Here is a 10,670-nt window from a genome sequence, read left to right on the forward strand (position 1 = left end):
AAAAAAAAAAAAAAAAAAAAAACCTCTCTTTTGTTTTAGTTCACATTGCTGTAATAACTCACCACAGGCTGAGGAGACACCTCATACAACAGTTTCTCCTCATAGTTGTGTAGTAAGAAGACAAGATGATTGAGCGGGCTGGCTGACAGGGCTCCTCCCAAGGGTTCCTTCTGCTTCACACAAGGGAGGGGCAGGGATCAGATGGAAGAAAGTCGTGGACCTTCTACACAGCTGTGAAGCACAGGGAGTCTTTTAGTTGGATAATTCGTATATCGTACAAAAAAATGAGTTACTTGTATTGATGATATGATTCTTATATTCCATAAGCTTTTGTTCCTGGTAAGATTTATCAAATGTCTTGGAGGGAAAATTAATTCTGGTGAACTCATTTCTTAAACACATGACTGCCAATGATCTAGGATGGATGCCTTCAGGGTACTATATACAGTAAAGTATTATGGTATGTTAATATGCACTTTAATATCTTTAATACTTTAATTATCTTAAAAAGTCAATTTAGTTCCTGACAGACTTTCAAACTATTATATATGTATGTAAGGGTAAGTTTTCTGCATCTACTTCAAAATATTCACAGAGTGCCCGTTCTTAACTTGCCTAAAGGAATAATTACTGCTCAAATGGTAGTGTCTGTGATAGGCAGAACTATGAAGTTTCACTCACTTTCTTTCCATTTTCTTCTTCTTCTTTTTTTTTTATTTTAAATTCTTTATTATATGTAAGTACATTGTAGCTGTCTTCAGACGCACCAGAAGAGGGCATCAGATCTCATTACAGATGGTTGTGAGCCACCATGTGGTTACTGAGATTTGAACTCAGGACCTTCGGAAGAGCAGTCAGTACTCTTAACCACTGAGCCATCTCACCAGCCCTCTTTCCGTTTTCTTAAGACTATACATTAAGTATTGGAAGATCTCTTGGGCTAGCTAGATGGTTTATCAAGTAAAACCATGTGCAGCCTAGCCTGAAGACCTGAGTTCGAACCCCAGAGACTCTACTTTCACCTCCCCATGACACAAAACACAGACATAGTAAATAAGTGGAAAAAAATTTAAAAAAAAAAGAAGATTGATCATGCCATAATTATCTGAACAATAATTCACATGCATTCAGTGTCTCTTCTGAAGTTTTGTTCTCTTCTGTATTACCAGACAAGAGCAGGCCGAGGCACATGAGGAACCACTTTTAAGGGTTTGAGAAACAACTCAGTCATCAAGACGAATAATGTTCACATAGAAATGAATGTGAAATCTACATTAAATAAGCATCAACATTTTTCACAAAGATGGAGTTGGTACTCTGGCTTCCTCGAAGCTCTCAGGCTCCGGTTTGGTTTGGCAAGATCACCGGGTTGAAGGAGGCCACTACAGTACTTTCCTCTCACAGAGCTCCTTACTTACTTTACGTGTCTAGATCTGAGAGCCATGGCCTTTAAAAAACAAAAATCACAGCACTCCCACCCTGCTACTTTATTTGCAATCCGCTGGGCTGGGATGTCAGTTTCCATCTCTCGCATGATGGTTCCTCCTGCTCAGTATCACAGCCCGATGAGCTAGAGAGAGAGAGGAAGCAAGTCCCACTGAACTTCTCTTAAGACATAAAAAGTTCTTGTCTCTCAGGCAGTGCCTCTGCATTGTGGCATCTCATTAAAACGCTTTAAGAGTAAGGTATAAACATTATATTACTGTTGATGTCGTATGGAGGATTAAATCAGGACCACAGCTGTGCTAAGCACACGCTGGACCACTGAACTCTGACACTCACCTCAACATAAGGCTTCATAAAAGATGGATCCGGTAAGTAAGTAATATATATATATATTGTTCCTGTGTTGACGCTATTGATACTATGTTGAAAGTAGTTGAAAAGCATAGAAAGTCTTCCACTGACAGCTTACGATGTAAAAGTCCGAACCCAAAGACACTGCCCAGCAGCAGTTGGTAGTTTGCCAGAGAGACCTTATCCTGAGTCATTTTCCCTTGAATAATTCCAGTATGGAGAAAGGCTTAAAAGCCACCAAAGATTGAATGATCTTGCGACATAAGAGTAAGACCATTTTCTAGTGTTTCTAAGTGTCTGACCTGCTGCCCGGTGTTTTCCATACAACATCTTACTCAATCTTTTCAACGACCCCAACAAAATGGTGCCTACTATTACTCCTATTTTTCAGATCCAGGAGCTAAAACTCAGAGGTTAACTTCCTAGGACAGCATAGAAAGTAGTGGAGTAGGGGGTTTGAATCCATATCTGTCTGGTCCCTTCTGGGTGGCAGTTGAATCCCAACCTAAAGCACTCTCAGACTCTAAAGCACCAGCTTGTGTTGTGCTGACCAAGGTGAGCTCCACTTACCTGGCCAAGGCTCCTCTCACCCCAGTGCCTCTCTCAGCTTCAGTATGCTTCCGTCACAGGATTCTCCGCCAGGTGTCACACATCAGAGAGACTGCCTGCATGGAAATACATCGTTATTCGTTTACAAGCCCAGCCTAGGTACTCCACGAGAATGCTCTTGTAGCCCCAAACCCCTTGATGTAACCCAAATACTACAGAACACCCTTGGGCATCTTGGGCCACTTTGGACTCCCAGAGTGTCCCTTGGAACAAGTTCTATAGTACTGAAGACTCCTCCGATCTGTCATACTCTTTAGACATACAACGAGATGCAGAACAGTAATGGAGCTTAGGTTGTTAACATGAACCACGAGAAATAAAAACCAGAAAAACTCACCATGATTCCTAGGATCACCCACAGTAGGTAGAAGAGCTGGCCAGGTGCAGTCAGCAATAAAATAAATAGATGAATAAAGAAAGAAAGAAAAAGAACACAAAACAAAAATCCCTCCAAACCCTGAAGCTCCTGAAATATAATTGCTCAGACCAAAAGCTCCATGCTCACTAACCATTCATCTTTAAGAACGTAGGTCCGCATGCTCTCCTCTGTACTGGCTCTTTTGAAAAGATTCAAGCATCCCCTATTTCTTTTTCATGAGTGGCTCAGCAGTTCATAGCCCAGCCTGAAGTCTCTGAAATCTCTCTGGAGGTGCAGGTATGTGGATGACTTCTTGAGGTCAGAAGTGGCTGTGGGAACAGTTTGACTCAGCATTTCCTGGATTCAGACCTTTCCCCCTCTGCTGAGTGCTGGAGGCATTACACGTTACATCAGTTAACACGGAAGAGCACCTTTTTTTTTTTTAATTGTAAAATACACATCTAACTTGCCTATATCAGACTGTGATTCCCCATGGTTGTTCAGTTCTCTCCACTGTCATTTCCAGAACCTTTTGCTCATCCATCATCACAAACTGAAACTCGGTGCCCATCTACACTATCTCTCCACTTTGCCCTTTGCATCCTCTGGTATCTGCTATTCTATTTTCTGTCTCAGAGTAAGTGAAGTTAGACAATACTTGTTCTCTCTCTCTCTCTCTCTCTTTCTCTCTCTCTCTCTCTCTCTCTCTCTCTCTCTCTCTCTCTCTCTGCTTATAGGCTTTGTTTGTTTGTTTGTTTGTTTGTTTTTCGAGACAGGGTTTCTCTGTGTAGCTCTGGCTGCCCTGGAACTTACTCTGTAGACTAGGTTGGCCTCGAACTCAGAAATCTGCCTGCCTCTGCCTCCCAATTGCACTTATAGGCTTATTTTACTTAGCAACTTTCTTGTTTTTGTTTTTGTTTCTATGTTCCAGCATGCCTCAGAATACCCTTCTTCTTCTTCTTCTTCTTCTTCTTCTTCTTCTTCTTCTTCTTCTTCTTCTTCTTCTTCTTCTCCTTCTCCTTCTTCTTTTTTTTTTAATAAAGGCTGAATAATATTCACTAAATGCACATGCCACATTTTATCACCAGACACCTGTGTTGCTATAGGTCGTTTATGAAACTGGATGCTATGAAAAGGGAGACCAAACACATACATCGAATAGAATTGTGGGATCATCCAGTGTTTCAGGTTTACTCAATTATTTGCTTAACAGAACTGCCGTGCTGGCCTCTGCCAGTGTCTTAGAATCCTTTGGCGGCACCTTACTTCGAAGCCCAGGTCAGTTACTCTGCCCCTGGAATTAGGTAGAGTGGTAAAATGATAGGAAGAGAGTAATTCCAGCCGTTGTCTTTCAAGAACACGAGAAGCGGCTGTCTATTGAAGTGAGTCCTTTAAAACAAGTGTTAGTGAGCATTCAGTCACAATGACAGGCTCACCTGAGGAGAATCAACCTACACTAGAAGAACTTCATTCTGGTTTCTAAAGGTGTCCATACATGGTCAGGTCACCCTGTCACCTGGGGCCTTTGGTGAAGCAGAACATCATGGCATGGAACAAATTATATAGCAAAGTTACTCACCTGCTGGTGCCCGTGAAGCAGAGAGGGTGTGTGTGTGTGTGTGTGTGTGTGTGTGTGTGTGTGTGTGTGTGAAACAGGAGGGGAGGGGAGAGGAAGGGATGGGAAGGAATGGGAGAAAAGGTATCAGAGGAAGGGGCTAAAAGCAAATGTATCTTTCAAGGGCAAGCAAACACTTATAAATATGAAATAAAATAAATTTTTATACACACTCAGTGAATAAAGGATTGACAAAGGTAGAAAGGAAAAAGAGAAAGTCTGTAAGTCTTTAATTCTCACTAAACTCATACTTTCCCATTTTGTTTTGGTTTTGGAGAGTTTGTGTAGATGTGGTGTGTTGGTGGGTGTACACACCAGTGTGAATGAGCAAGAAGGCCAGAGGTCCATCCAGACCTAAGTCAGTCTCCACCTTATTTTTTAGGGTAGAATCTTTCATTGAACCTGTTGCTGACCAATTGGCTGGTGAGCCCTGGTGATCTATTTCTCTCCTGACACCCAGCACTGGGCTGCCACACACCCAACTTTTCACGGGTGCTGAGGACCCAAACTCAGGTCCTCACGCCTGTGCAGCAAATGATTTGCCCAGGGAGTTATCTCCCCAACCCGTTTCTTTGATTCCTTTTTTGGCATAGGGTCTGCACACAGCCCTGGGTTTGCTCAGACTTACAACCCCATGCTTCAGTTTCCCGAGCTCTAGAATTCCAGGGGTGTGCTCCATGTCTGGCTGCCCAGCTCCAGCAGTTTATTCTCATTTGTGATGCTGGGGATGGAGGCCAAGGTCCTGAGCAATGTAGGATGTCCGTCTGTAGCTTTTAGTTAAGCCCAAGATCATACACATGTCTATACCACTTAGCTATCTATACCCAACACCTACTATAGCTATCTTTGTGACTGTAGTCGGGAGTTATTGTGGATCTGTGGCTGAATTATAGATGTCAGGCATGTGATAAACATCTTATTAGACACTTCAGTTCAAGGATTTCCCCCAAAATTCCCTGGTTTGCATGGAAGCCACATGCCATTGTCTTTACTGAAGGTGGAAAAAAAAAAACCCAGTACACACTGAATCATGCTTACTAAGAGCTTTTCTGACACTTCCAGTTTATATTCACTTATGAGAGTCAGTTTTTAACTATTAAGGATTTTGTGAGACAGTTAAAAGTAACCAACACTAAAAATTGAGTTCAGATACTTGGTATAGGAATAAATGACCTTAAAACCAAAAACAGTAAGTACTCAAACTCTTTACTTCCTGATCATTCTATTGTGGGCTCATCATGCGTGTACTCTAGACAGCCTTTCAGCTACCTCGTGGTAAAAACTCTGTGTTAGGACACTCACACCCATTTCTGTCCAACTGCACCTTTAATAATGTCACAATGTCACATGATGTCACGTTGTCACATTAACACCTTGAAATTGGTGATGAAAGGAGCCATGTGCGTGTCTGTGTGTCTGTCTGTCTGTCTGTACCACAAAATTCTCAAACACCAGTCAGATAATCAGAATTTTATTTTTTTAAATTAAATTTCTACAAGAAATTTTTATGTTCTACATAAATATTGAAGAGGATGTTAATGACTTTTCAGAGTTTTTCCCTCTTAGGAATCTCTTGTCAGGCCTTTATCAGGACACTGCCCCATCTGTTATTTATATCTGCCATGGAAAAGGGAAGACACCCGGGCTTAGCAGCACATTTCTATAATCCTGGTAGAGGGGAGGTTGAGGCAAGAGGGTCATCCTCAGTTATGCAATGAGTTCAAGGGCAGACATGAGACTCTGTCTCAAATTCAAAATGAAGGCTGACAAATGGCTCAGGTGACAAAGGCACTTACTATTCACGCCTAAAGATCCAACTTCAGTCTCCAGAGTGCATGTAAAAGGGAAGGGGAAAGCCAGCCTACAAAGTCGCCCTCTGACACACACACACACACACACACACACACCATGCCGTGTGTCACCCACCACCCCCACATAGACACAAATAAAGAGATACATAGTAATAAAAAGATAGCATTTCTAGAACTCAGTAACACTGTCAGGGGGTCCTATGGGACCTATTGACTTTTGGTTACATTGTTCAGGGTTTACATTATGTTCTATATAAATCCTGATACCTAGCCAACTGCAACACACCTTGGCAATCTATCGTCACTCTTCTTAGTTTTTCCACTTCATTTGGGTCATTTTTCTACTTAGACGTTCTTTTTGGGAATAACACTCACCACTCTCTCAAATAGCTGTTCACCAAAAATTTTAATAGACTTAACATTATCCAATAAATGTTCACTGCCCTCAAATGACCTTTTGCCATTTTTTTTAACCCTTTGCCATCTTACACTAGCATCTTAGACACGGTTCTTTTTGTTTGCTTGTTTGTTTGTTTGTTTGTTTTTTCGAAACAGGGTTTCTCTGTGTAGCCCTGGCTGTTCTGGAACTCACTCTATAGACCAGGCTGGCCTTGAACTCAGAAATCTACCTGCCTCTGCCTCCCAAGTGTTGGGATTAAAGGTGTGTGCCACCACTGCCAGCTGTCACTGTTCTATTTCTGCGAAGAGATACCATGACCACAGCAACTCTTATGACGGGAAGCATTTCATTGGGACTGGCTTATAGTTTCAGAGGTTTAGTCCATTGTCATCATCGTGGGGAGCATGGCAGCACACAAGCAGACTTGGTAGCTGAGAGTTCTATATTCAGATCCATAGACAGCAGGAAGAGAGAGGCATGGGGCCTGGGCTGAGCTTTGGAAATCCCAAAGCCCACCCCTGTAATATTCTGTCTCTATCAAGGCCACACCTACTGCAAGGCTCCACCCCCTGATCCCTCTAAATTAGTACCACTTCCAGTTGAGCAAGCATTAGATATATGAACCTATGGAAGCCATTTTTATTCAAACCACTACATCTACTCCTGGCCCCCATAGTTTTGTTGCCATATTACAAGGCAAAAATGCATTCAGTCCAACTTCAAAAGTCCTTATAGTTTATAATAGTCTCAATACTGTTTAAAAGTCCAGTCTCTTCTGAGACTCATTGCAATCTCTTAACTATAAAACTCTGTAAAATCAAGATGAAAAGGCAGATCACATACTTCTAACATACAATGTCACAAGATATGCATGACCATTACAGAATGGAGGAAAAGGTACATAGTGAGGAAATACTAGACCAAGCAAGACCACAACCCAGCAAGGCAAACTCCAAACTCTGCACTTCCATGTCTGATGTCAAAGGGCTCTTCAGATCTCCAACTCCTCTCACCTTTCTTGACTGCAATACTCTTCTTTCTTTTGGGGCTATTTCCACACTATTTTCTGCTTTCCTTGGCAGATATTCCATGTCTCTGGCATCCCCAACATTTTGGGTCTCCAATAAAATACAGACTTCACTTTCATAGCTTCATACTATATCCTCTGTGAACCTCCAGTTGAGTTCCCCTGACACAGGCCTGGCCTCAGTGGCTTTCTTTAGCTGCTGAGATTCTATAACTCCTTTCTTGTATCCTTGACTCTAAAGCCAGAACCACGTGGCTGAAGCTGCCAAGTTCTCCTGCCTAATTGGGCTGGAACCAGACCCCCTCATTCAGTTATATCTGCACCAGCTTCCTGGTTTTGATGGTTTCCTTCACTGTTTAAATGTTTCTTAAATTCCTTTCCACAGTTGGAAGCTTGGCTAGGTGGGGTCTTGCCCTGAAGTCATTACTCCTTTTATGTATGTCAGTTAGTATCAGGTTTTTCTTTAATCTGTTTCTTCAACATTCTTGAACACAGGACTAGGCTCCATTACATTTTCTTGTGCCCATTTCCTCCTCAAACTGTACATTTTGCATTTTTCCTTGCTCACCTTGCTCCTTTTTATCAAGATCTGCTCACTAGTAACTACATAATACAGCTAATACCAGGCTGTTTTGAAATCTCCTCCATCAATGCCATCAATCCAAAACTCTTCAATTTAGCCTCAGTAGACTTTTCAGACAAGGACAAACATATTCTTCTCTGAAACCCCTTGAGCCAAGCTGTTATAATATTACATGTCTCTCAGCACCACCGTCTCCTATGCTCCTACGAGAATGGCCCATTAAGACTAGAATTCAACTGCTTTCCTAATCCAAAGTCTCAAAATACACATTCCACTGAGAGTCATTATCAAGCCTGACACAGCAAAACCCAAGTCCCTGGTACCAACTTCTGTCTTAGTCAAAGTTCTATTGCTGTGAGAGATGCTATGACCATGGTTGTTGGGATTGATTCCAATGCTTTGAATTATTAATCTGCCCCCCAAAACTGGAAATCTGCGTGTCCAAACGCTGAAGGTCCTTGCCCCCAATTGGTTTTTGTTCCATCAATAAAGAGCCAATGGCCAGTGACTGGGCAGGTAGACTAAGGTGGGACCTTTAGATTTGCGAGGGCTAGGAACTAGGAGAAGGAAGAGAATCACCATGACTTGGGGACCCTTTTCCTCCTCCCGGGTTGCTTTATCCAGGTTTGCTATGAACATTTGTGTCTAGTATTATTGTAACTTATGCTATCGTTCCAATGCTATCCCCGGGAGACCTGCTCTTTTCTGAAGGAAAATAGAGGAAGAATGGATCTAGTAGAGAGGGTAGGTGGGTGTAACTGGAGGCATCGGAAGGGATGATTGGCAGGGAGAATGGGAGTGGGCCAGGGAACCCAGTTCCTTTCTGAATTTTCACAGATGCTGTTTTCCTGTCACCACCCAAGTCAGGAACTGGGAAATTTTACTTATTAATAAAAAGAAAACGAAGGGCTGGGGTCTAAGCTCAGTTGGGAGAGTGCTTGTCTATTGTGGACCAAGCTCTGGCTTCTGTCCTCAGCCCCACCTGTAACCTACACACTTGGGAGGTGGAGAAGGCATTGAAATCAGAAGGGTATACTCTGCTACAAAATAACTTTGAAGCCAACCTGGGCTAGATGAGGTCTTGTCTCAAGGGGAAAAAAGATCGGTAATCTCAAAGAATAAACCTTGGAGGGGCTTTGGGGGGACACTTGCGCAGCACCAATGCAACTAAAACCTTTACCTTTTTTCTTTTCATTTCCTTTTTCTTTTTCTTTTCTTTTCTTCTCTTTTCCTTTCTTCCTTTCTTTTCTTTTCTTTTCTTTTTCTTTTTTTTTTTTTTTTTTTTTTTTTTTTTTTTTTTTTTTTTTGAGTCCATTTTAACAAGGAAACCCTAAGATGTCGACTTTATAGACAAGGAAAAAGAAACTCCGAGAGTATGTTTTTAGAGAGTCCATATTTATACCTTCCTTCTCCACCCCAATTTATTTATTTGCTGATTGGAAACTTTCCATGTACAGAAATGTGTAGAAACAAAACCAACCCTGAACTGCAGGCAAGGCAAGCAGTGATAGCGCTTTTGCATATTTTAGCTGGTCCTTTCTCTATGCATATCTTGAAATTGAAACCAAGGTGTTCTTGCAGTTCTGTATGTTGAGCTTAATGTCATAGCTGTATACTCATTCTTCTCTGCTAATAGAATGCCTCCTCTATGCTTAAAAAATGGTGGTAAAAATACATAAGGCAAAACTCTCCATCTCAACCCCTAACACCTTATTATACTTATGTATTTTGTGCATACATGCATGTGCTATGGCATGCATTTAGAGGACAGGGGGCTATTTGAGGGAGTCACTTATTACTTTATAATATGTGACTCCTTGGGACTGAACTGAAGTCCTCAGGTTTGGCATCGAGCCTTCCCACCAGCTCATTAACTCTAATATTTTCAATGGCTACACGCTGTGTCCTTAAATGAACACAGTATATTTATTTGTCCCTCACTGGAAAGCTGGAGTGTTTAACAAACTTGTGAAGAAGAATTTGTCCATGTCTCAACTCATTTCTCTGGAATAGATTCCCAGAAGTGCGACTAATAGATCAGAAACATGAGTATTTCACAGGTCTCAACATATCACCAAGGCACCGTCTGCTCTCATTGTCCCTGCATAAAAGCAGCCATTCTGATGCCCCTCCTAGAGTGACAATCTGATAAAATGGAGTTATGTCAGCCTCTGTTGTGAAGGTCCCACAAGCAAGTGGGATTTTAACCCTAACCCCTAGCCCCAAACCCCTCACCCTAACCCTAACCCCTAACCCTAACCCATGTGTCGTTAGTGCCACTGCCTAGCCTGGTCCTGTTCTGCCTCAGGAAATAATAGCTCAGCAACAGGGAAGGGGAAGACACATTCTATAGACCAAGGGTAGCCTGGCTTCTCCTTCTCCTGGAGGCTAGAGAATCCAGCTTCTTACAGGTAAGCACCATGAGCAGTGAGCACTGTGACAAAGATGAGCGGCCCTAGGTGGAGGCTTC

The 10,670-nt window shown here is 42.1% G+C and overlaps 1 protein-coding gene across 1 annotated transcript in view; it reads right to left on the reverse strand.

The window, feature by feature from the left end:
- Positions 1-3,092, reverse strand: part of Tlr10 (toll like receptor 10) — a 5,737-nt gene extending 2,645 nt beyond the window's left edge. Inside the window, exons 1-4 of the mRNA XM_031342398.1 lie at positions 2,916-3,092; positions 2,744-2,779; positions 2,368-2,462; positions 63-231 (exon numbers count right to left, since the gene is read on the reverse strand). The gene's annotated coding sequence lies outside the window, so the exon portion shown is untranslated. The remainder of the gene's footprint in view (positions 1-62; positions 232-2,367; positions 2,463-2,743; positions 2,780-2,915) is intronic.
- Positions 3,093-10,670: the final 7,578 nt, after the last annotated feature.

Source organism: Mastomys coucha, unplaced genomic scaffold (assembly GCF_008632895.1).
Source record: "Mastomys coucha isolate ucsf_1 unplaced genomic scaffold, UCSF_Mcou_1 pScaffold22, whole genome shotgun sequence".
NCBI classification, from domain to species: Eukaryota; Metazoa; Chordata; class Mammalia; order Rodentia; family Muridae; genus Mastomys; species Mastomys coucha.